Source organism: Protopterus annectens, chromosome 17.part0, assembly GCF_019279795.1.
Source record: "Protopterus annectens isolate FY-2018-M chromosome 17.part0, PAN1.0, whole genome shotgun sequence".
NCBI classification, from domain to species: Eukaryota; Metazoa; Chordata; order Ceratodontiformes; family Protopteridae; genus Protopterus; species Protopterus annectens.
The window spans coordinates 113,966,827-113,991,973 of NC_056751.1; positions in this window are offsets into that span (position 1 = coordinate 113,966,827).

A 25,147-nucleotide genomic window follows, 5' to 3' on the forward strand; every position below is an offset into this window, starting at 1 on the left:
ATTAGGTGTTATAAGAGAAGGCAAGAGAGTTCTGGAAGGTTCTGCTAGTCAATGTGCATTTTATTTCATAGTATGTTTCTTTGAGCTGTTGGTCAGCAAAATGCAATTTTATGTGTATTCTGTTCTAGGAACATCCATCCATTGAGCTGTTCTTCAGTCAGTCACACTATGTCTATATGAATTTGTTTAGAATACAGGTAGATGGTGTAAGGATAAAAACCTTGTACTGCAAGGATTTAAAAGCCTGTTCCAGTTTTGCAGCTTTGATTTTTTACTAAGCGCCATTTTTCATTTCATATACTAATCTTACATGCTAATATTTCTATATTCACATTTGATATATTGTTCAGCTGTCTGTGTTAGCTTTGGTTTTATACTGAGATCACTTTATGAAATATATTGTAAATAAATGAAGAATTATAAAAATGAATGATGATTTATTGAAAATGTACATCAAAGTTATATTTTACTGAATTACTACATCCATGAATAATTTAACCAATCAAAAAAGGAAAACAATTTTATTTTCTGATCAGTTAAACCAAAAAAAAAAACCAACTTGCAGGCAGAATTTGTCTATATAGTGGTGATGTTAGGGAAAGGGTGCTTCTTACCCTACTGTGCAGACACACGCAAACACAAACACACACATATACACTTTAAATACTCAATCCCCTTTTCTCGACCTTACTATAGTCCTAACCTTCAAACACTTGCATGTGGACATTTAACCCCAATACTGACACTTACACACATTACTAACACATCTATCCCCTTCCTTAGTCCTTACTTGAACCCTAACTCACAAATAAACAGGTACACACAGACATTCCCATGCACATACAGACACTCCCATACACATATTCAAGTCCAATGCTGAAATTTTCTTTACAAACCAAAGTTATGTCACCAGTATCAAATCCCACTTACCTTACATTCAGTATTCAATATATTATGTCAGCAGTATCTAATCCCATTTACCATACATTCAGTATTCAATATATTATGTCACTAGTATCTAATCCCACTTACCGTACATTCAGTATTCAATATATTATGTCACCAGTATCTAATCCCACTTACCGTACATTCACTACTCAATAGATTATGTCAGCAGGATCTAATCCCACTTACCGTATATTCAGTATTCAACATATATCAGCGGTATCTAATCCCACTTACCTTACATTCAGTATTCAATATATTATGTCAGCAGTATCTAATCCCACTTACATTACATTCAGTATTCAATACATTATGTCAGCAGTATCTAATCCCACTTACCTTACATTCAGTATTCAATATATTATGTCAGCAGTATCTAATCCCACTTACATTACATTCAGTATTCAATATATTATGTCACCAGTATCTAATCCCATTTACCGTACATTCGGTATTCAATATATTATGTCACCGGTATCTAATCCCACTTACTGTACATTCAGTATTCAGTATATTGTCAGCAGTATCTAATCCCACTTACCGTACATTCAGTATTCAATATATTATGTCAGCAGTATCTAATCCCATTTACCGTACATTCAGTATTCAATACATTATGTCAGCAGTATCTAATCCCACTTACCTTACATTCAGTATTCAATATATTATGTCAGCAGGATCTAATCCCATTTACTGTACATTCAATACTCAATACTTTGACAATTGCTGGCTTTGATCATCTAACTACTCAATCAAGTTTGATAGCAAAAAATCAATTTTCAGAAGGTAATTGCAATGAAATACAGAGTGTCCACTATATCACACTGTAAGTGAATTCTTAAATACTTTACGATTTAGCATACCACTAACCTCCCAATATCACTGCAACAGTATATGCGGCACCAGGTTGTGTCTAATTAATAGGAAACAAACACAGCAAGAACTGCTTAGAGCCTCTGTTTTTGGGTTCTCTACTGAACCATCACAAACACAATCAGTCAAACAAATATGGACTGCTCAGTGGTGCAGTGGTAATGTTGTCACCTCACAGCAAGAGGTTCTCTGGTTCAATTCTTGGCTGGGGTGCCTTCTGTGTAGAGTCTGCATGTCCTCCCTGTGTTTGTGTGGGTTTCCTCCACCCCCGCAATTCAAAGACATGCATCTGGAGTGTTTCTCCCCAGGCCTCTGTGAAAGTTGTCCTTGTTCCAATTTGGACTTTTTCAGTCAACAAATGTAAAATAAAATAAAAACAAAATGGGACCAAAAGACAGTACTGGACCATGAGAAAAGGAAAACAGACATATCTACTAACCTGTATAAAACTTTCTTATCATAATAGTAAAAGGCTATACTTAAAAGTCAGAGTGGTCTAGATTAGTTTAACTTGATGGGAATGACAGTTGTAAGCCAGAGTTGGAATGGCTCTGGACTTGGAATTTTAAACTAGGAATATGGACGGAGTTGTTTCCATTTCTTAGTTTTCATGTGATGTCATTCAATGATAGTCATGTGAGAGCACTCATATTTATATCACATGTGCACTTTAATTAGAAGCTTTGTACCAACTGGGATAAACCGTTCTTGTTTAGGTTATATGGTGTCATCTTGGTATCATAGGACATATTTAACTACATCTAATATCTGAAATAAAGATTATTTCTCAAAACTAGCTCTGGCACATATTCTGAAAAGACTACTGCTGCAGGAATATTCATCATGTGCAATAGTGTATGAAATGTTATTTATTTACAATTTTAACCATGCTCACAGTTGCCCCCCTTCTAATACAGCCCTTCCCCCATTCTGGTTAGCCCAACTGATTCACTTGCTCTCTGCAACCCACCTCTTGCTTTGACCAGCCACCCCTGCTTTTGTGTCATGACTATAATTGCACTGATGTACACTAATAAAGCTTTTGAAGATGTTAAATGCAATGGAATACATTTTTATTGACATTCACAAATATGCCTCCAAACAAAACTTCAGAACATCTGCTAAGACTTAAATGGCCAGCAAAAAGGACAATAACTGGGAGTGTACTTCATCCAATTAAATATTCACAAACCTCCCCCTATTTTTCAATATATTTATACATGTTTATATACATATAAATCTTCTGTTGACTTCCATTTCATCTACTATTAACTGTTTATTTATCCTCCACCTTCTTTCGGGTACCCATGCCCTTGTACTACATTTACCCTATTTCATCTCTCCTCACCCTCACAATTCCTTATTTTTGCCATTATCAGACTTGTTAGAAATCAGGTCTTGATCTCTTCTTTGTCCTATTTTTTCCTCCCAATTTTCGCATTTTCTTTCATCTGTTTCCTTCTTCTGATTATTTTAGTCATAATGACTATTGAATGTTATATTGTCTCAACGTTCTGCATTGTTTTTCAGCCATAAAATCTCCATTACCAACCAGGTATATCATGTCTATAAATTCTGACTCATACTTCAGTAAATATTCCATAACCTCACTTCACTGTAACTGGACATGCTTTGTACATTTGCATTTATCAAGTGAAACACTTGAGTTTACCAGTGATAAATTTATCATTTATGCATAACAATTGAATAAACGCACTCTCTAAAGTACAAAATGCATACTACACTGCTGCTATTATTTTTGCTTAGATCATATATTAGTTGCAATGTATCAACGATCATGTGATAGCTGTTGCTTTGCAGATTTTGTATTTACAAAAGTCTTTTTGTGTTACTTAATTACTGTTAAGATGTGCTTGTTTTCTTCATTGACATAACACCTCCTGTGCTATGTGGATATTTGTTTTGGATTATGCAGAAATTATTTTAGCAATTACATAAAGTTTTGATAGCCATCCTTGAAACTTTGAAACTTCTCCCTCGATGTCCACACCAAATGGCTCTGCTTGCCTGGAACTGCCAGCCCCCCCCCCCCCAAAAAAAAATCAATCAATCAGTTAAGTAATACTAAAATATATCTCCCTTAATTTTTATTGGTAGTTCTATCTTATAAGATTTATGGCCAATGACTCCTTCACCAACCTGCTTCATTGTAGTCACCAACAGACTCATGCAAATGATAGCAGTGTGAATACTGTTACACTGCTAACTGTGTAGGAATTTATAATTTTGCTTAGTTGAAAATGTCAACAATGTGTGCAGAATTACTAAATAATTTATGTGGAGTTCTGAAGGTGGTATATTTCTGGTGGTGAGATGTTATAGAGTGCTGTGGTGGACTTAAAGGGGGATTAAGGGTACTTTTATATACATTCTTGATGTGCTGTATAGGCTGTGCCAAGGTATGAGAACAGGCAGAGTGCAGTCGGTGGAAGTGATGTCACAGTGATGATCCAGAACAAGCACGTCATATCTTGTGAGGACTGCCTGCAGCTGTTCACAGCACACTATACAGAAAGCAATGTTTTTTTTTTGGAAGGAGGCAGATGAGTGGAAGCATACATAGGTTAAAGAAAGGTATCAAGAGAAAAGTAATTGGAGTAGTCACTGAGGAATGGGAAAGGAGTTATTTTAGATCATAAGCAGATGAGCAGATGCCAACAAGGGAGAAATTCAAAAATTTGTATAAATCTAACTTTATGGAAAAAATAGTGTAACCCTAAAAGTTTAAAAAGCTAAGTTGAAGTGGTGCAAATGTCATTGTCCGGTGAGTGCTTCATACCACTTGTGTCTACACCATTAAAAAGCTAAGTTGAAGTGGTGCAAATGTCATTGTCCGGTGAGTGCTTCATATCACTTGTGTCTACCACCATGTACATGATTACTTCTTTTGTGTCTCTGCCCTCTTTTTTTTCATATAAGTGTATAAGGTCTGTTAGATATTGAAGTTTTTTTTCAGAGTCAAAGTGTGTGTAGTCATCAGTTTAAATGACTTAATAACTGGCACAACTTCTCATACAGACATTTTAAGAGCTGGTTCCAAATTGCAGGTAGTTTCATAATCTCTCTCTTTTTATTTTATTGTGGTTTTTGCTCTTTCTTTGCTAAACCTCCTCATTTGGTTTAGCCAGGAGACCAGTAACTGTGACTCTGCTAACTTTTGCAGTATCAGAGACGATGCTAAATGCCCAAATTGTTGTATGTAAATGCTCAGTAAGAAGAAACGTAACCACAGTGCTGGCATGCTTTCTAAGAACAACCTTTGATATATTTATTCATAGTCACAGAAAGATAAGCTGCTATCAGTGATATGAGACATCACAAATATCCATTGCAGTACAATGATAAACCCTGAAGTGACCAGACGTATAAAATAAAGGTCGTCCAACTGCCATTATTTTTCCTTTCTCTTTTATCTTGCATTAAGTAATATAACACTATGGGTTAGTGTGCTACAGACAGACCTGGTAAATTAACGACCTGGCTTTTCACAGCTAGCATTTGGCCAGCTACATATTATATTAAGGCAGTCCGGGAACCATGAGTATCACAAGACAAATGCACTTTTGGTAGTATGGTAGCATTCTGTCCGTCAGTTTACACGTCAGCAAAGTAGTTACATGGACTCATTCTCAGGATACGTGTGCCAGTGCTAATAAGAAATATGAAACAAAAAATCATACCTGACTCCGTGTGGTTATGCTTTATATTTCTTTTCCAAATAATGTGATAACTCTTAATTGTGTCTTGGAGAAAATACAAGATGGCACAGCCTAAGTACTGCAAGAAAATGTATCTGGCAGTATGAAAGATAATATCATTTAAACTGATGACTGCACATACTTTGAAAAATCTTCAATATTTAACAGATGAACTGCGTATTAGAACAGCTGTTCAACTGGATGAAAATGTTATTGCATACCTTGTAACATAAAAAGATCACGTGACAGTAGTCAATATTCTGTGAAACAAACTGGTCTCTCCAGCGAAAGCATGCATTTCATAGTTTCCTAATGAGAATTACTTATTAGCAGTTTTTCTTTTCTGAAATTGCTTTTCACTAGTTGTGATACATAAAGCAATATAAACTTAAAAAAAATTTCAAACCACTTTGAATGATGGCATGCAAACTAACAACCTTTTCTTTGGGTCCTGACAGTATTAGCTTAGGGAAAATGGTATATTTTTACAGTTATAGCATATTCTTGCTTAAAGTGATCAGGGACCACAATATTTATTAAACTCTTCTTTGCTGGATGGGTTACCAAACCATCAGGTCATCAGGCCTGAAAGAGAGCCAGGAATTTCTATCACGTAAATGGCCAGCAATTCTGTGATATAAATACAGCGACATTATACCACATCACCACTCCTAGATGGATTAATGCCCTTAAAATAAATGTCTAAAGTTGCAGTTGTCAACAGAAGTGTTACTCCACACTGTTTATGTGTATGTTAGAACAGAAGTTGTCACTTCAAAGACATAAATATTCTTGGGCCTCATAAGTAGGATACACACACACACACACACACACACACACACACACACACACACACACACACACACACACACACACACACACACACACACACCTATATATTAGCAGTGCTAGGCTATGATAGCCAGAGTTCAATTTTCTGTGGTATACATTTTTAGAGTCACTTGAATATCTGTAAACATTTTTTAGAAGTGTGCCCATGTCTTTTACAACACAAATAGAACATGTTGGTGAGATAGACCTATATCACACAGAATATCACTTCGTTAGAATTGTCTTCCTCTATGCATAAAACCAAGGACTTCTCTTATACTATTCAAATGCAATCTGAATAAATGGATGGTTAACCACAAATTCACCCCTAGTTTAGCACCCTTGTCCATCATGGATAGAGGCTACATGTAAATGTTCTGCTTGTCTCTGGGTTATTCATACTTAAAATATAAAAATTAAAAACTTCATGGGAATGTATGGCTAGGCTTCTAAAAATCCTCAAGGGTCACCAACTTAGTAAGTACCTATGAACCTATGGCCATGTTTAGAAAGTATAACATATTCTTAGTTTGTTTACAGAATAATTAATATGGTAATATTTGTGTTTGTGGTATACACTGAGGTAGAGTGAACTTACTTGGGTGTTAAGGTGTGAAGATAACGTTCTCTAGACTGTACAAGTTGTTAATCTAATTTTTTGCTGGGAATGTAATATTTATTTATTTTATTTTATATTTGATTACTGGGTTGGTCTGACTGGGCAATCAGGTGCCCGTTTTCAGCAGAGACACAGGGAGAAAAGCTCCACATACATGACAATCATATAAAATACAAAACCTCCACATATATGATAAAAATACAAAAGTCAGAGATAAGTACAAATTAATAAAGCAAACAATAGTATATCATAATATGATGAGAAGTTACAGAAGTGTACAATATATAGAGTGTACAGTAGTAAAACAGAAAATATAATGTATTTGAATAAGAAAGTACAGTAACAATATATACAGTTAGATATATACATTTAAAAATACAATTTGCTTTGGTAGGTTTTTTTTTTTTTTTTTTCCTATGGTTTGACCTTTGAGTAGTGCCAGAGGAAGATTTATCTGAATGGTGGTAGGAGGGCTAGCCATGGTCAGTACAGGTACATTGTCAGATGAGATAGAGGTGGGCTTTTGGTTGAGTTTTAAAGATGGGACTGCTGTTTTGCAATCTGATATCTGGTGGAAGAAAATTTCAGATTTTAGCAACTGCCCAGGAGTAGAGGGATTCACCAGCACTGTGTCTGCACTTAGCTACTTCAAGAAGGGCTTTGTTTGTGGATCTTAGTTGGCGAGCAGAATTGTGAAAGTTGAGTAAGCCTGAGAGATCAGGAATCTTGTTTGGGTGGTACAGCAAGTAATGAGCCATGGTGAGTTGGTTATAGTTTAGTAAGCTGGGGAGTTATAGCCAACCTAGTTGTTTTAGTGAGTGACAGTGTGGGGAGTGGAAATTAGAGTTGGTTGCGAATCTAGCTATTTTATTATAGTACATGGACAATTTGTGTATGTCTGTCTTGTTAAGGTTTGTTAATACAGGGGATGCATAAAGCAATGTAGAGAGAAGGTAAGTTCTGGATATAATACTTTTGGTGTTTTGGTTAGATTTTTTTGCAACGGTATAGGGTTCCAAGTTTTTTATGGACTTTGGATATGGTTTGTGCTATATGTTTGTCAAACTTTAGATTCTTGTCAAGCATTACACCAAGAAGTTTAACTTGTGATACTGGGGAGATTTGGGTGTTATTGGCAGAATTGATAGAGAAAAGAACATAAGAGTCAATAGTTTTGGTAGGGTGTAAAAGCATAAATTGCGTCTTTTTGGGGTTAAGTTTTAGTTGTGAGTTTTTTAACCAGTTTTCGATACTGAAGAGGGCCTCTTGTGTTTTAGTCTGGAGTGTTTGGAGTGTGGGGGCTCAGCAGATCAGTGTAAATTAATCTGCATATTGGACTATTATATCTTGCTGGGTGGCGGTGTTGAGGGTGTATGTAAAGATATTAAATAGTAGGGGTCCCAGTATGGATCCCTGTGGTACACTTACTGTTAATGGGAGAAGAGGGGAGAGGGAATTATGCCACTTAACTGTTTGTTGGCGGTTGGATAGATAGTCTTGAAACCACAGCAACAAGTGTTTTTTTAGGTTGAGTTTGGCTAAGATAGTAAGTAGTTTGCTGTGGGATACTGTATCAAATTCTTTGGACAGATCAAGGAAGGTGGCAGTCACTAGGTTTCCTTGGTTCCTATATTGATTGAGGAGACTATTTGTAAGTAAATGTATCATCAGCTGAGACTGGATACATTTTTCAAAGATTTTTGATAGGGGGGATAAGACTGCTGTGGGGAGGCATTTGGTAAGTTCGGTTGAGGGACCACCTTTGTGTAAAGGTATTATGTAGGAGGTTTTCCAAAGGGCTGGAATTGTATGTTCATTGATAGTCCAGTTGATAAGTATTGAGATGGGATAAGCTGTAGCACTAGTGGCAGTTGTGAGGTACTCTGCAGGGAGTTTGTTGATTGCCAAAGTGGTGGGTTTTAGTTTAGTGAGGTGCTTCTTTATTGTGTTGGTAGGAACTGGCTTGAGAGTGAATGGGGGGTATGAGTTTGGGCTGCTGATTGGGTGTGGGACAGTGTAAGGCTGGCTATTGCTAATTAGGTTAAGGATGGAAGAAGTGAAGTAGTTAAATTGGGTAGCTATCACTATATTATGTCCTCTGACATTGGGGGGAGGGGCAGTGGGTTTGCCTGGTTGTAATACTTGGTTGACAGCTGCCCAGAATGTTTGGGGGTTAGTGGTATGTTTCACTTGTAGCTCTGTGCAGTGATTTTTCTTATCTTGCTTTATCTGTTTTTTTGCTTTATTATGTAGTTCAAGGAAAATCTGCCTGTTGTGATCGGTCTTATTGTGATACCATGTCTCCCAAGCTTTATCCCTAAGTTTGAGAAGGGTTCTTGTATTTTAAGAGAGCCATGGGGCTCGGTTGTTTTTTATTCAAATTGTCCGTAAGGGGGCCATCTGATTTAATAGTTTAAAAAGGTGGGACTGAAGTACTCCACTGCCTTGTCTAGTTTGAGGATTGCTAGGGGAGCCCAGATGCAATACCTTAGTGCATTAATGAAATGCTCAAATATGAAATTTTTTGAATTGTGCATTTCATGTAAGGTGGTTGTTTTAGTGGTTTTGAGGTGCTGTCTTAATATGAGTGTGGGTAAATGGTTACTAAGGCCAGTTGATACTGTACCATAATATTGGGAGGTAGATGGGTTATTTGTAAGGATCCAGTCTAGTATGGATTCCTTGTTTGTATTTTTGTCATTGGGGGTGGGTGTTTGGATAAGTTGAGTATAGGACTACATGTTGATGTGATTAGAGGGGATAGTTGTGTTGATGGATTTCCAGTCGATGTTGAAGTCCCCTAGGAGGAGTGTCTCCTGTGGGAGGTTTGCGGATGTCCAGTTTAGTATAGACTCGACAGTAGGTATGTTGTCACCTGGGGGTATATAAATACCTACTAGGTTTAATTGCTTCTGTTGATTGATTTGAATTTTGGTGAATAGAGTTTCTGGTATTGTTAAATGTTGCGATTTATTTATATATAAGGTCTACCTTGAGGACAGTCTTGTATAGTATGGCGATGCCTCCACCTTTTTTGATAGTTCTATCAGCCCTGATTATATTACAACCTGGGGGAAGTATCTCATTGTCCTTAATGTAGGGGTTGAGCCAGTCTCAGTAATGAGTGTAATGTCTGGGATGTAAGTGGAGAGTGTGGCATGTAGTATATTAGTTTTGTTCAAGATACTTCTAGTGTTCATACTAAGTATAAGCAGGTCACAGGGCTTTTTACAGTTAATTGCATGTTGGATGTTTGGACAAGTGAGGCTGGAAGTATCGGTCGTGGGGCCTGGGTTGGGGTGTATATCACCACAAATTTGGAGCTATGTTTGCAGGAATAGACATAGAGATTGAATTCTGAGTAGAAGTTTAGTTAATCTGTTGGGTTTGGTGGAAGGCATGGTTGAATTAATATATTTGACTTTGTATAGCTCAGTGGTAGAGTAGTTCAGTAAATGAGGTCGGATGCAGAAGAAGGGAGTGTTACTATGTGGTTGGTAGATGGAAGTTAGGGTTGGGCTGGAGTGTACATGTGCATAAATGCATGGAACTAGCCATACCCAACAGAACCAAGATGCTGTCCTCCATAAAAAGGAAGCCAATCTGGTAGTCCCCTTCCATTAATAAACTCTACAACAGAAGGAAGAAACTGTTGCAGAAAAAGGTGAAGTCATAAGACTGGAAAAACTCCCTTATTAGCCTCAACAAAAAGTTGAGATCCCTCATCAAATCCTCTAAAGTCAGTCAGCTATGAAGGCAGAATTATGGCAGACACTCACAACAATCACAAAGCCTTCTATAGTTATATCAACAACCTCCACGGCAATATCCAGATTTGTTCTGAGTTACTGCACAATGGTATCCCCTACACTGAGCCAATGGATATTGCCAACATACTGGCTGACAGATTCAGTGCCAGCTTTATCTCCCCCAAGGACCAATCACAATACCGGAAGAATGCCAGGCACCTAGCATTACTGCAGCACAGGTTAAAATTACATTGTCCAAGACCAAGAATTTAGCTTCCATGGGACCCGATAATATCCCTGGCTGTGTTCTACATGAACTACAAAGTGAACTGGCACCACATCTGTGTGCCCTGTTCAGTCACAGCCTCACCTCAGGCTATGTCCCTCCTGAATGGTGCACTGCTACAGTCATCCCTCATAACAAAGGGTGAGCGACTACAGACTCTTGGAATTATCACCCCATTAGCCTGACAAGTCTGATATGTAAAGCTATGGAGTGCATCATCATGGATCCTGCTTAACAAAGATATAGGAAATCTTCAAACTCTGGACCCCATGCAGTTTGGCTTTGTAAAAGGGAGATCATGCCTGTTCAACCTGGTTGACTTCTTTGAGTCAATCACCAGGGCTGTGGATGAAGGTAAAGTAGTGCATATAGCCTACCTCGATCTAGCTAAGGCCTTCAATACCATTCCTCACTCGGGAATTATTGATAAACTCACCAAACTGGGCATAACCCCTATCTCACTAGGTGGGTTGCAAATTGGCTCACAGACAGAACACACAGTGTGAAAGTAATGAACTCCAAGTCATACTGCTGACCAGTCACGAGTGAAGTCTCACAGGGATCAGTCCTGGGTCCTCTCTTGTTCGGCATCTACTTCTCAGAAGTCCAGGCCAATACAAAGGGACTCTGGCTGACCAGCTTCACAGATGACTGCAAGCTGGAAGCCATTACTAACTCCCCAAGTGATGCAGGCATCCTACAGAAAGGCCTCACTGAGACCAATGACTGGTGTTGAAACCATGGCCTTAAGCTTAATACCAAAAAATGCATCATCTTCCCCTTTGGTAAAAACTCAGTTCCCACTAATTACCACATCAATGGGAGCCCACTGAATGCCGAAGGCATTATAAGAGATCTGGGGATGCAGGTTGGCAGCAACCTCTCGTTCAACCGCCACAATGCCACTGTGGTCAGAGAATACTTATATGTGGCACATCTCATTACTAGGGGTTTTGCATCCAGGAAATAAAAGGTCATCGTCTCTCTCTCTCTACTCTTCCCAAATTAGACCAGTTATTGAGTATAATACCCCATTTGGCATGTACCTCACTAGACACCTGCAACAGCTGGAGAGGTCACAGAAGTACCTCACAAAGGGGATCCTAGGCATTAAACACATGTCCTACACAGACAGACTCAAAAGACTCCAGCTATTTTCTGTCTCATATCACCTACTTAGACGTGATCTGTGCTTGACTTACAAAGTCATGTCTGACCCTGCTCTGTTAGAAATGCTACATCTAAAGAAATCCCAATCCCTCCACACCACATGCTCCAGAGACCTCACCCTCATTACCACAATCAACAGAGCATGCTGGAGGGACAGGCTCCTCACCCAGAGACTGCCCATGCTTTGGAATAGACCTCCCATACATGTCAAGCAGAGCACCTCGCTGTCCCTCTTAAAGAGAAATCTTGATGAGTGGATAGGTAATAGAAAGTTCACCCCGGGGATCAGTCCAGTGGGTCTACTTGATAGAAGCACTGGGAACTAACGTTGTGCAGCACGATGCCAGGGCACTTCTATGGGCTAGGCTTGTAAAGGTTCCAGGACCAGTAACAGGCCTAGTACACACCTATGAACCTATGAAATATTATGTGAGCATTATGATAGCAGGTAATGGTGTAAAGTGTAACAAGGGTAGCTAGTAGTAACAGATGAAAGGTAAACATAGTTACTTGAGGGTTTATGAGCAGTGGTTCGGTTGGTAGTGATACTATGGGGTATGGTTGGAGGACTTGGTGGGTGGAGGGTAGGAGCTTATTAATATTTGCAATTGTGTTGTTGTTTTAGAATTGGTTGAGGTGGTGGGTGGGATGTTAGTGGGGGTTGTGGTCTTGTGTCTATATATATTGTCAGATAGTGGGGGTGGGTGAGAATTGGGGGCAGGGAAGGGGAGCGGAGTGAAGCCTGAGTGTAGTAATGTGGAGCAGAGCAGGCAGGCCCAGATCAATGGTCAGCTGTTACAAACCACTCAGTGAACCTTAAGCAAAGGTATGCTACTTTGCACAGTCACTTTATTTTATACTGTTAAATTAAGGCAAGTGTAGACATTATCTAATTTTGTCCTGAAATTCTTAAAAGGATGTAAAATTAAAGCTGGGGTTAGTTACAGATGAAACAGGAGAGGTAATGGAATGCTATTTTATAGATTCCAGTGTTTCTCAAAAGGAAATAGACTGTAGTTTGGGGGGGACACTTACTGGAGAGAGTTATGCAGCTGTTGCTTTCTGGTGATGTACTTGTCAGTACAGATGTTTGATTAAGGAACTATACAGCAGAATGTACTAACACACTCACTAACATTTGTTTAAGTTAGTGCAGTTAAGGTATTTTACTGTCTAGACACTTGGAAGTTAAGCACCTGCATTAGTTTTTAGTCTATTGTTACAAAACAGTGTCTGTGGGTACCCAGTGTGAAAGAGAGATGTTTGAAGTTTCCACTGCTTGTTATGGAGGGCAATTGGTGGTTTGAATTACTGAAAGAAAAATAGAAAAATGTAAGAGAGCATTAGGTTAAGGCAACACATGCTGTGTGACCAGTCAGATTGGACTTGGTTTAACAATAGTCAATAACAAAAAAATCAGGTAATGGTAATGGTTGTTCCTGCTTCAGCACCTGATAACATAAATCTGTTCTTGTGGCAACATATAAAAATAAAATGTGAATAATACATAAAGCAGTTCTCTACTACATTAAGCAAGATACACTTTCAACATATTTTAAACACTAGTCAATGCAGTTAGACAGAGCAGTTAAATGCAATATTTGAAATAACCCTTCTGGCTCTGTATGGTACTGAGTGAAAGTCCTTATGAGACAGAGATCAGTCAAGTGTAACTGTATTCACTCTCCAGCAGATTGGCTTTTCCATTATTTTCCCTTTCTGCCATGACACCTTGCTGGCCATCTATCAGCTTCCCTTTATCTGTTTTTTCCTCCCTATTCATTCCCATATAAGAGTGATTTATTGAGGTAGCTAGCTTATTTTTCCCGTCATGCAGCTGAAATGGAATACTTTCTGGTTTAAGTCACTTCTTTTCACGTAATGTGCAGCCATAACCCATTGGAAGCATGCAGCAACTCAACAACTGAGCACCCCTCCCTTCTGCAGTGGTCTCATTTCAGACTGCCAACCTTCCCAGTTATAGTAATATGTCTGCCATTTCTACAAATCTCACATGATAGAAATTCTTGGCTGTCTGTCAGGCCTGATTGCCAAATAAATATGACCCAGAGTCACCAACCAGCAAAGGTTTTTGGTCCTCTGCTTTGTCATATACTTAGTCATACCTTTAAATTACTAATTTATTATTTTGCTCAATAAATTCTCTATATGAACCTGTCTTTCATCTTATGATAGCATTGGGAGATATTCCAGTTCTGTGTAATTTTGTTATTCATAATGCATTTGTAGGCTCTTAACTGTATTAAACGGTATTCAAGAAATTCATAGTTACAGTTTGAACTCTTTTCTGTATATCCCTATTAATTATATACATGATTACCTCTCTATTAAAGAGTTCCCCTACCTGGGGTGCTGTAGTGCTCCCTAGATCAGCAGCCACCACTATGCAACATGATTCCCCCTCCAGACTGGACCACTAGTTTCACCTCTAGTTGATGGGCTAAATGCCCAAGAGAGTCCATACATATTAATGTGGCTATAGCCTGGAGGATTTGTCATTCAAAAGCTGTAGGACTGGAGAGTCTATGACTAATGAGACATTGTAGAGTTACTGTCCTTCTCTCTGTAAATCTACTGAGGAAGGGCATAGTGTGTAACAAACATAAAATATCTTCATAAATAATATTTGAGGGATGATGGCTTGCTTCATTGCCAGACATTCCCTGCCTATTGGTGAATACTGTTTCTCAGGGTTACTGAACTTACTCCTTATATAGGAGATGTGATATTCCTATCCCTCTACTATCAGAGACAGTATTGGTACTGATCACAACAAGGTCTTTAGTTGGCTAAAGAAATGTTCTTCTTTATCTAGTCACTTAATTCTTAAGGATGTCTTATCCTTGGTCAAGTCAGTTGAAATGCATGCAATGTCAGCAAAATATGAATACAGTTTAGTAACAGCCTGCTAGTCTAAGAAAGACTTGACTTGTTTCATAATGGGTGGCAAGGGACAGTTTTCTTTTGTTTCAAACTTTGCATCCCGTGGTTTTACTATTCCCTGGAAGATTATATAACCTAAATATGGAGCATTTACCATGCCTTACATACACTAAGCTAGATTAGCACCTAGCCCAACTTGATGGTGGGACTCCAAGATGGTTGAATTTTGCGGAGATGGCTTTTCCTGTTTACAGAAAATATCACTTCATTATCTGGGTAGACTGTTACATACCTGATATGGGATCTAAGAATTTTGTATCTGAGCCTCTGGAATGTTGAAGGTGCTCCTTGGAGACCAAAAAGCAGAATGCTACAATGAAAGAGTCCATTCAGTATGGTATAGAGAATAACACATTTTTGATATACCCCCAGATTCATGAAGCTCGGCGCAAGGAAGGCGGTAGGCTTGCGCTGACAGTGCGGCATGAAGATGGCGCAGTAGCTCCAAATGCATATTAATGAAGGCACGCTGCCGACACCGCCACGTGCACAGGAAAGGAGTGCGAGTGCATAGGGCGTGTCGAAGTGCCGCACGGAGGCATGGAAATGGCAGCTGTTGACGTGCAACCTAAAATGCTTGCATATAACAAGTTGCAAGGTAGTAATCACATCTGTCAGTGTCCGTGGATACTGAAACATATGCAAAGCATGCAAGAAATTACTTGCGAACACAAAGTGAAGAAGCAAACACAAATGCACGGTAGGGAATAACGGGTCCCTATCCCGCGAACAAATGACATGGAAGACGGTGTGGCCATAGTCCAACGCAGTGTAGATAGCCATACCAAGTGGAAGTGAAACGCATCATATGTTAGCAAGCCGCCAGTAGGTACGTCCAGCCCAATGGTGAGGGTCACCAGCTGACCCATAATGTGAGGGAGGGTACACAGCTGGGCAGATGTGTCCATAACAAAATACACGAGAAATGGAGATATCTAGTGACCGTATGTCCGAATCATATCCCACAAGGCATGTAATAGTCACATACAAAAGGTATGTCCGTATGTCACATACTAAATGTGATAGGAAATAGAATAAGCATGTAAACGAAACAGAAGGAGCATATAAACAGCTACAACAATAAGGACACATGTAGGCTGAAAGGAACAGTATTATCCGTACCGTCGACTAGGATTACCACCTGTCCCACTTTGTGAGTGACAGTTCCTCTTTGGGCAGTTGTGTCCTGACAAAAACTTGTAAAAATGGCAAATGTCCTGAGATTATAGGACAAAATTATTCCCTATACGTTATGTAATAGTTGCATTAAACAGTTTTTCTGTATCTAAATTACATAAATGTTATAAGAAACAGAATAAGCAACTAAAATGCTACAAGAAAAAGCTTTTATGTAGGCAAGAATTTTAAGTTCTATTCTGTGTACTGACCGTGGGTATGTGTCGGCCTGTAAAATGTGATGTTTATGCCAAAAATGTCCTACTTTGGTCAATTGAAAAGGTGGCAACCCTACCGTCGACTGTGGGGAGGTGTTGTCCACTACAGTCAGATATGTGTATGGAAGATATCCCATCCTGGACATAGGAAAAGGTGGCATCCAACCAATGAGTACAACAGACTGTGAAATACGGAAGTCAGCGGTACAAGCCAAACTTGTCAGGATGTGTCACAGTCGAATGGGTAGTACCCGGGTATACCAACCATGTAATGAAAGTTAAGTATGGACGTGTACCTATGTGCATGAGGTATAGCATGTGGAAAGCAAACATGGCAGGGTAGTCCACACAACCATACAGGTACCTGACACATGTAGTGTATTCAATGTGTTACTCTGGCCGTGTCATGGACCAACAACCAAAGCAGTGATGTATGGGGTGTGAGGAATCTGTGTGTGTGGGGTGGATGGGTAATGGTACAATCCTCCAAGGCGATACTGTGCTGTATGCAGAATAGGTGAACTAGAGGTGTATGAGGGAGCAGCGGGTAAAGCTGAAAGAAACACAAACACATGTATAAACAGCTGCAATACAAGCAGACAGGCCATACTGTAGAACACAATCCCACAAACATATGAATATTGAAATGTGCTATACAAATGTATAGATATGTCACCGGCACATACCCACAGATTGGTCCTAATGGAACTGGCCATAACAAATGCAACACACCTGGATGCATAATGGACTACCCAGCATCCCCTCCACATCACACAACCCGCTCCCATACCTGAACGTCCACCAAATCCAGCCGTACTTGGCCTACTGGTTTGGTGCAGCCACAGCTACACATAGTGACCACTACACATATGTAGTAGGCAGTGTCACCCTAGTCAGTTGCCGGATTGCACACTATGTATCCCTTGCATGTAAAGCCATCAGCACAGTTTCATAACTCCAAAAAGATGTTCGTTATTTCGCTTGTTGTGGATCGGTCAAATTTTTGGATATCCCTCATGGGATACGTAACCTGTGTAACATTAGAACAGAAGACACAAAGTCCAGTCCTGTAGATATCTGGACAGAAGTTGGAATGTGCATTAGAGGTGCATGACACTGTCCAGCCCTAAGTGGTCATGCATAACCTACTACCCAGGATCAAACACCTGCCTGTGACGCACATGTCCCGACATGAATAAGCGGGAGAATATATTGCACACATTTGCATAGTGGCAAATGGTATAAGGGTGATGAAGGCACTGACATAAACAGGATAACCCTGACCTACTGTGTGAGGGACAAGTAATGTGTGTGTAGGTGTGACCGACCATACCTGCCAACCTCTGAGAGCAAGATATCTGGACAAAGCCGTGAATAAAAGTGGGACAAAGGCCCAAAAGTAGGGACAATTTGTAAAGATTGCTCTTAGAAACCTAGAAAGTTGATAGAATAACAGTTTGTACATTGGCATTAATTTCCAGAAGAGTATGAAGTCTGAAACTCAACTGTCTGTCAGTATGTTCTGACTTCAGTCTTTAATGATTAGCTACTGATTTGCCAGAAAACAACAGTGTATTACAGAGGTCCGTACATATTTACAGTAACAAACCACATTTGTTTACTGTACTACTGCATACCTGTAGTTAATTCATGTCCAAAATAATAATCCTCGTATGAATGCATACAAGAAATAGTCAAATGTGAATGGGAACACCCCTCACCGTGGATTATGTATTGTAACCACCCCCACCCATATTATGCATTGCCAACATAAAAAGCTGCTGACAGGTGCTGAAACACCTGTGTCTGTAAACACAGGTAAATATTTATAAAATGGACAAATTCTGTCCATGTGCTTTGTCTGACATTTGAACTCGGTCAGGGCAGTTCCGTTCACCAGGTGGACAAGCCTAAACCCAGATCACCACATGAACACCCTGACAATCAAAGACTTGTATGTACCAGGACTATAAGCCTTGGAGTTCTGCATATCCTTGGAATGATTAAATATGCAGCTTGGGTCCAGAGCAGTAGGGAATAGGGAATGTGTAATATGTAGTACCGCGTTTTTTCCAGCAGGAGAATGGATGCCTGTGTTGTAAGTGAAGCAGTGAGGCATATGTTAATGTAGCTATGTACTATGGGTATGCATATAAATGAGTCAGAACACCAATAGTATAGTGGTTACAGCATCCGGCCAACGTGAATGCAGTCCCGGTTCAACTACGACTACAGCACATATAATTTTAAAGTGTAATGAATGCATCTGTGCTGTAAAGACATTTAAATATGTAAAGGTGAACGTGTGTTTCGCATATGTCCGTTAACCAGATTACAGATATTTTACTGGTACTGTCACAATTAATAAAGCCCACATAAGCACAAAGACTTGGTAAACATATGTAACCCACAATAAGGATATGCAAGTGCGCCTGCGCGTGTGTAATCCGCTCACAGCATAGCAAATGAATGCTGTTTTCGACACGTTATTTATATATCTATATATGGATATATATATTTGTGTATAGATATATATCCACAGACTTAAACTAAATAAATATATGAAATAAAGAATGTACAGACATATATATATATATATATATATATATATATATATATATATATATATATACACACACACACACAATACATTAATTGATATATACATAACAAACATATAAACATATGTCCTTGTAGATATAACACATGTACATAAATAGGTTACGTCATAGCTATTATGGATAGACATACAGACATGCTGACGTTTTTGGCTTCGCTGGTGGTTCTTGATAGCGACACAGCATTTCTGTGTTGGCAGCTGTTTTTTTTGCAACATTTTGGTATATTTTTTAGTCGCTTTCTGGTCGTGAAGCAGTGGATGTCATATTTCTTGTTCAGCACTTACCACGTTGGTGAATTGTTTAGTTCAAAGTGGATGGGGAATTAACATTTTGACCAGGGAAGAATTACCTTGGAATTGCTTTGGTTTACATTCGGATAAGCTTGGGGGCCTAAAATCATGTATGGTGGTTCATTCTACTACTTTGTGGCATCTGTTTAACAACTCCTTTCTGTGCAAATTGGTGTTAGGAGATTCATCCATGGCATTCAACATTTTATGGATCAGAAGCCTATAAACCCAGGAACAACAGGAATAACTCAGGTACTGTGACTAGTGGCAGAACATAAATCTAAATTTTCAGCTTCATTATATATTAACCATTTTTGTACATTTCGTGATCTTTTTTGCATTTGTACTGTTAGAGGTCGGCAATACTGGTGGATTACAGGCTGATAAATCGGAAATTAATGGAAGGCATTTGGACTATCGTTGATGGATTAGAACTGGTGAAAACATCATATTGACTTTAACTTTTGAGATTTATTTGATCTCGAAATGTATTAGTAAATGGTTGACTCTAAATGCTATATTCTTTAAATATCTGATATACATACAACAACATCAGCTATATGTTGTGATAGGTTTGTCAACCAAGTGGGATACATTCTTTGTTGCAAAATTTGATATCATATTGAAGTGTCTCATTCACCACAGTTACTTAGTATGCATGTATATTGACAAACTATTCATGCCATAGTTGGTCTAGGATATATAAAAACAGGAATTGATCCATAACAGCACAGTTGACTTGGGTGAATGATAAGTGAATCATATTTATAACAGCTTAATGTAAGTGTAGGAGGGAATAACACCTTTATTTTCATTTTTATCTTGTGTATGAACAACTATATGTGTTGCAATCGTTTTATTTGTGCAAAAGCACCGCTTGAAAATTGTATTGTCAGTTCACAGTTGGACTAGGTTGCTACATGTACTACGAGGGCAGCCCAGTGTTGAAATCTTTGGCAAAGGCAATATGTGCTAAGGGGTTTCAAAAGTTTTATTGCCAGATATCATGTGACAGATAATAATACATCTTTGTATATTCTTTAACAATAACTACAAGCCTTTTCAGCATTGCATTTTGAATATAAAATATATATTGTGTTCACAAATATATATGTGCCAAGCATAATACAGATATACTGATAGACACATATATAGACAAGTGTGGATGTCAGGGTTCATGAGCAAGGTTTTTTCTAAGTGATGTTCTTTGACCAAATATATTATAGTTTAACTGTTGAAAAATATTTATATATTTTTTATTGACACCTAGGTTCTCAGTGCAGTCCCTGTTGAACTATTACTAATTTGGACATATTGATTGAAACAGATTTGGTCTCTAGTTGGTCAAAATTCATAAATACATTGGAAAAATGGATTTGGAGCAACTACTAACGGGATTATGTGCTGATCGACATGATATTGGGGTGTTTGGTATGAATAACATGTCAAGCAGTAATCCGAGTGGCTCAAATATTAACATTAACAATGGCTGTGAAATGGCCTTCAACCAATTCAACAAGGATCTTAAAAACTTACGTGCCAATATATGGCACCTCAGACTTTAAGGCATATATTAATAAGGATATCACACCAAGAGGACTTAGAGTTAAGTTACAGCCTTTGGTCAGTAGGTCGGAGGGCAGGCTGACCAAAGAATGGAACCAAGCTCTCCAACAATCATCAATGACTTTTGTCAAGATCCTTGCATCCTATTATGAGAGAATGGTGGAAATTTGTTTAATGGAAGTTAAAGCTTCATGTGAAGAATGTAAGAAATATGAATCACAACCAACATATGCCACTTTGGTCAGTAAATTATCCAAAGATCTGGCTAATTTTGACCAACGAACTAAAGATAGGAAAATACGTAAGTTCAATAGGGACTGTACTGATTACCAAAGAGGCCGTCCTTTTGACGCATTAAAAACTGTGAGATTCTATGATTTTGGTCAAAAAACACCAGGAAACAAACCCAAGAAAAGGCCTAGGTCTATTCTAAAATCCTCTGACAAGACTTTAGCTAGTACCTCAGGGGATGACTCATCTTGCACAGACAATGACTGTAATAACTATCGAGAATCACCCAGAAGCAAAAAAACTAATGTTCACTACCCTTTAGACATACAAGCAAGCGATGAGGGGGTCGCAAGCACAAATATAGGAATAAGATCCATTTCCATGGAAGGGCTGTTACAAACAGTGTTGAGTTGACGGAATTTGAGTTTCATAATGTTTTGAACCTTTCTAATGTTCAACTGACAGATGTACAAACTAAACTACTTAATACAGGACTTGGTTTTATTCCTAGTTTTTTTATTAATGAACATAGCATTGTTAAGGATGTTTTGTCTTTCTGTCGTAACCTGAATTTGAAATTATTCTTTTCAGACAGCACCTCCCAAAGATCACTTGATTTCAAATATTTGAAATCAGGCTTTCAACCGCCCATGAACAAACATGTCTCTATTTTCCAACAATCTGTTCTCAGGGATTTACATTTTCATTATAATGAATCTTACATTCTGGGCCAGAATATGTCACCCATGGAAAAGGCAGCCTTGGAGGAATTAAAGCATAATCGCGACATTGCCATTCTACCTGCAGACAAGGGTGGTGCCGTGGTGGTTATGAACATTGGGGAATACCTTGATGAGGGGAAAAGACAGTTAGCTGATACTAGATGTTATATGCAAATGTACATTGACCCGACTGGGGTTTTTAAAAAAGAAATAGATTATTTTCTGAAACTAGCTGAGGATGAGGGTATCATAACAAAAAATACTGTTAAACATCTTACTGTCAAAGACCCACAGAAGCAAATCTTGTATCTTCTCCCAAAAATACATAAGTCCATTTCAAAACCCCCAGGTAGACCCATTGTATCAGGGATAGGGTCCTTGACAGAACTACTATCAGCATTTCTAACACAGTATCTCAAACCCCTTTTAACATCAGTTAGGGACCGACTACAGGACACCACGCACTTTTTACAAATTTTGGAGGATACACAGCTAGAACCAGACTGGTTAATGTGCACGTTGGATGTTAAATCTTTATACACAAGTATTCCACACTGGGCGGGATTACAATCCCTGCAATACTGGCTTGAGAGAACAAACTTATATCCTCCGGGCTTCAACACCTTACTTGTCTGCATGGCGGAACATGTATTAAACAAAAATGTCTTTTATTTCCATGGAGAATGCTTTTGGCAGCTACAAGGGACAGCAATGGGAGCTTCCTTTGCACCCATTTATGCTGACTTATTCATGGCCTATTTTGAAGAATGTATGATATATGACAAATCACACAATATTTACATGGTGGAAATCGATATCTGGTGACGATATTTGGATGATTGCTGGATGGTGTGGAAGACGGATGAAGCATATCTAAAGGAATTTATGGAGTACCTGAATGGTAACATTTGGGGTATTGAGTTTACGGTTACATGTAACAGGAGTACCATAGATTTTTTGGATGTTACTGTTTACCGTAACGCAGATGATACTATAAGTACCAAAACATTTAGAAAATACCCTCAATACAATACCTTGTTACACGCCTCCAGTATGCACCCGAACCACACCATCCGCAACATCCCTAAGTCTCAATTTATGCGTATCAGACTCATTTGTTCATCTCATGATGAATTTGAACATGCCAGACTTGATTTATACCATAGATTTCAGGACAGAGGATATAGGGACATAGATATATATCAAGCTAGTTCATGGAGCAAAGGAGAACATTGTTACAATACAAAAAATCAGAGCATGCTCATCAGGATTCTGTCTTGAGATTTGTCACCACATATGGCAGGAACCAACCTATTGTCAGGGATATACTTAATTGCAACTGGAAAATTCTTTTGGCTAATGACACTTTAAGGTCAATACTAGGCCCTCAATGTCAAATGTCATACAGAAGAGGCAAGAATTTGGGAGGGCTATTTTCACATTACAAAAACAGAGAAGGGGAGGTGCGATATATCATCAGACCACTATCAGTGGTGATAAACTAATTGGTACTTTTCCATGTGGTCACTGCTGCTCCTGTTTACAAGTTAGTACACTAAAAGAATTCACCAGTGCCAACACCAATCGGGTATTTAAAACCAGGATGTTTGGTAATTGCAGCAGTACATGGGTTATTTACTTAGCTACCTGCCAATGTAAAGCTTTTTATGTTGGTCAAACCTCTAGGTCTCTGAAAATAAGGATGACAGAACATCGTAGTGACATGAGGAACAAAAAAGAAACAAATGCTTTATACAGACACACGATACAACATCCCAATGCCCAGTTTACGTTCATGATCATTGACAAAATTCAGGGAGATAGGAATAACCAACAGGGTTGGCACACCATTTTAAACCACAAGGAACAATATTGGATAACCAACCTTGGATGTTTATTCCCCCCAGGTCTGAATGACCATCTGTGAGTTTCACTGAACACCGGAGGATTTCATAATCATGGTTACAACAACAAACATTCATATAGATCAAGAATTAGTACGAACCATTCAATGGTGGTTAGGCCTACCAACGCTCATATTATACTCTACAAAGCATGATAAAAAATTGTTCAGGATACGAATATGTATATGTATGGTTTGGTATTCGTATCTGGTATGTTGGCGTTAAACATTGAGTATTGTACAATTACAATGTTGAACTTGTATTATCTACAAGCATATTATTTCAATTTATTATAATCTATAATATAGCTGAGAATGAGGCCACTATACTTTTTTGCCTTATTTTGTAATATATTATATGATCAGTACTTGGTTCATTATTATTCAGTTCTTTTGAACTTGTGGTTATCACCCTTCAAAATATATATATATATATATATATATATATATATATATATATATATATATATATATATACTAGTGGTATATATTTTCTGCTTTTTTACACTATGATATGCATTCACAAATAGTGACTATGGTATTGGTCTATTACCTTGTAATATGTATGTCATATAATGGCTTACTTCCAGAGCTTTGATTTTTATCTTTAAAAATATGACTTAATATCTACACCTCTGGCATTTTTGTGTCACTGGTCATATGCTTTAATCAAGAATGGAACATGCACTTTGTTACTCCAGCCACTGGGTGGTGCTGTAATATTGCTTCCAGGTAATCAGAGACTAGTATAAATGCAGGCTGGTTTATTTCATTCAAAAAAACTTTATTGTATTCATTGATGAAGGCTGAATAGCCGAAACCGGTCTGGATTTGAAGGAATTATAAATAAATAATCGTTATTTCTTCATTACTGCATGTTCACTATCGTTTTTTGCTGGTCGTTGGTGGTTTACATTGTTGGCTTGACCCTGCATGCCATCCTTGCGGAGCGTATGGTTGTTTGCTGACAATTAATAAAGCCCACATAAGCACAAAGACTTGGTAAACATATGTAACCCACAATAAGGATATGCAAGTGCGCCTGCGCGTGTGTAATCCGCTCACAGCATTTATATATCTATATATGGATATATATATTTGTGTATAGATATATATCCACAGACTTAAACTAAATAAATATATGAAATAAAGAATGTACAGACACATATATATATATATATATATATATATATATATATATATATATATATATATATATATACACACACACACACAATACATTAATTGATATATACATAACAAA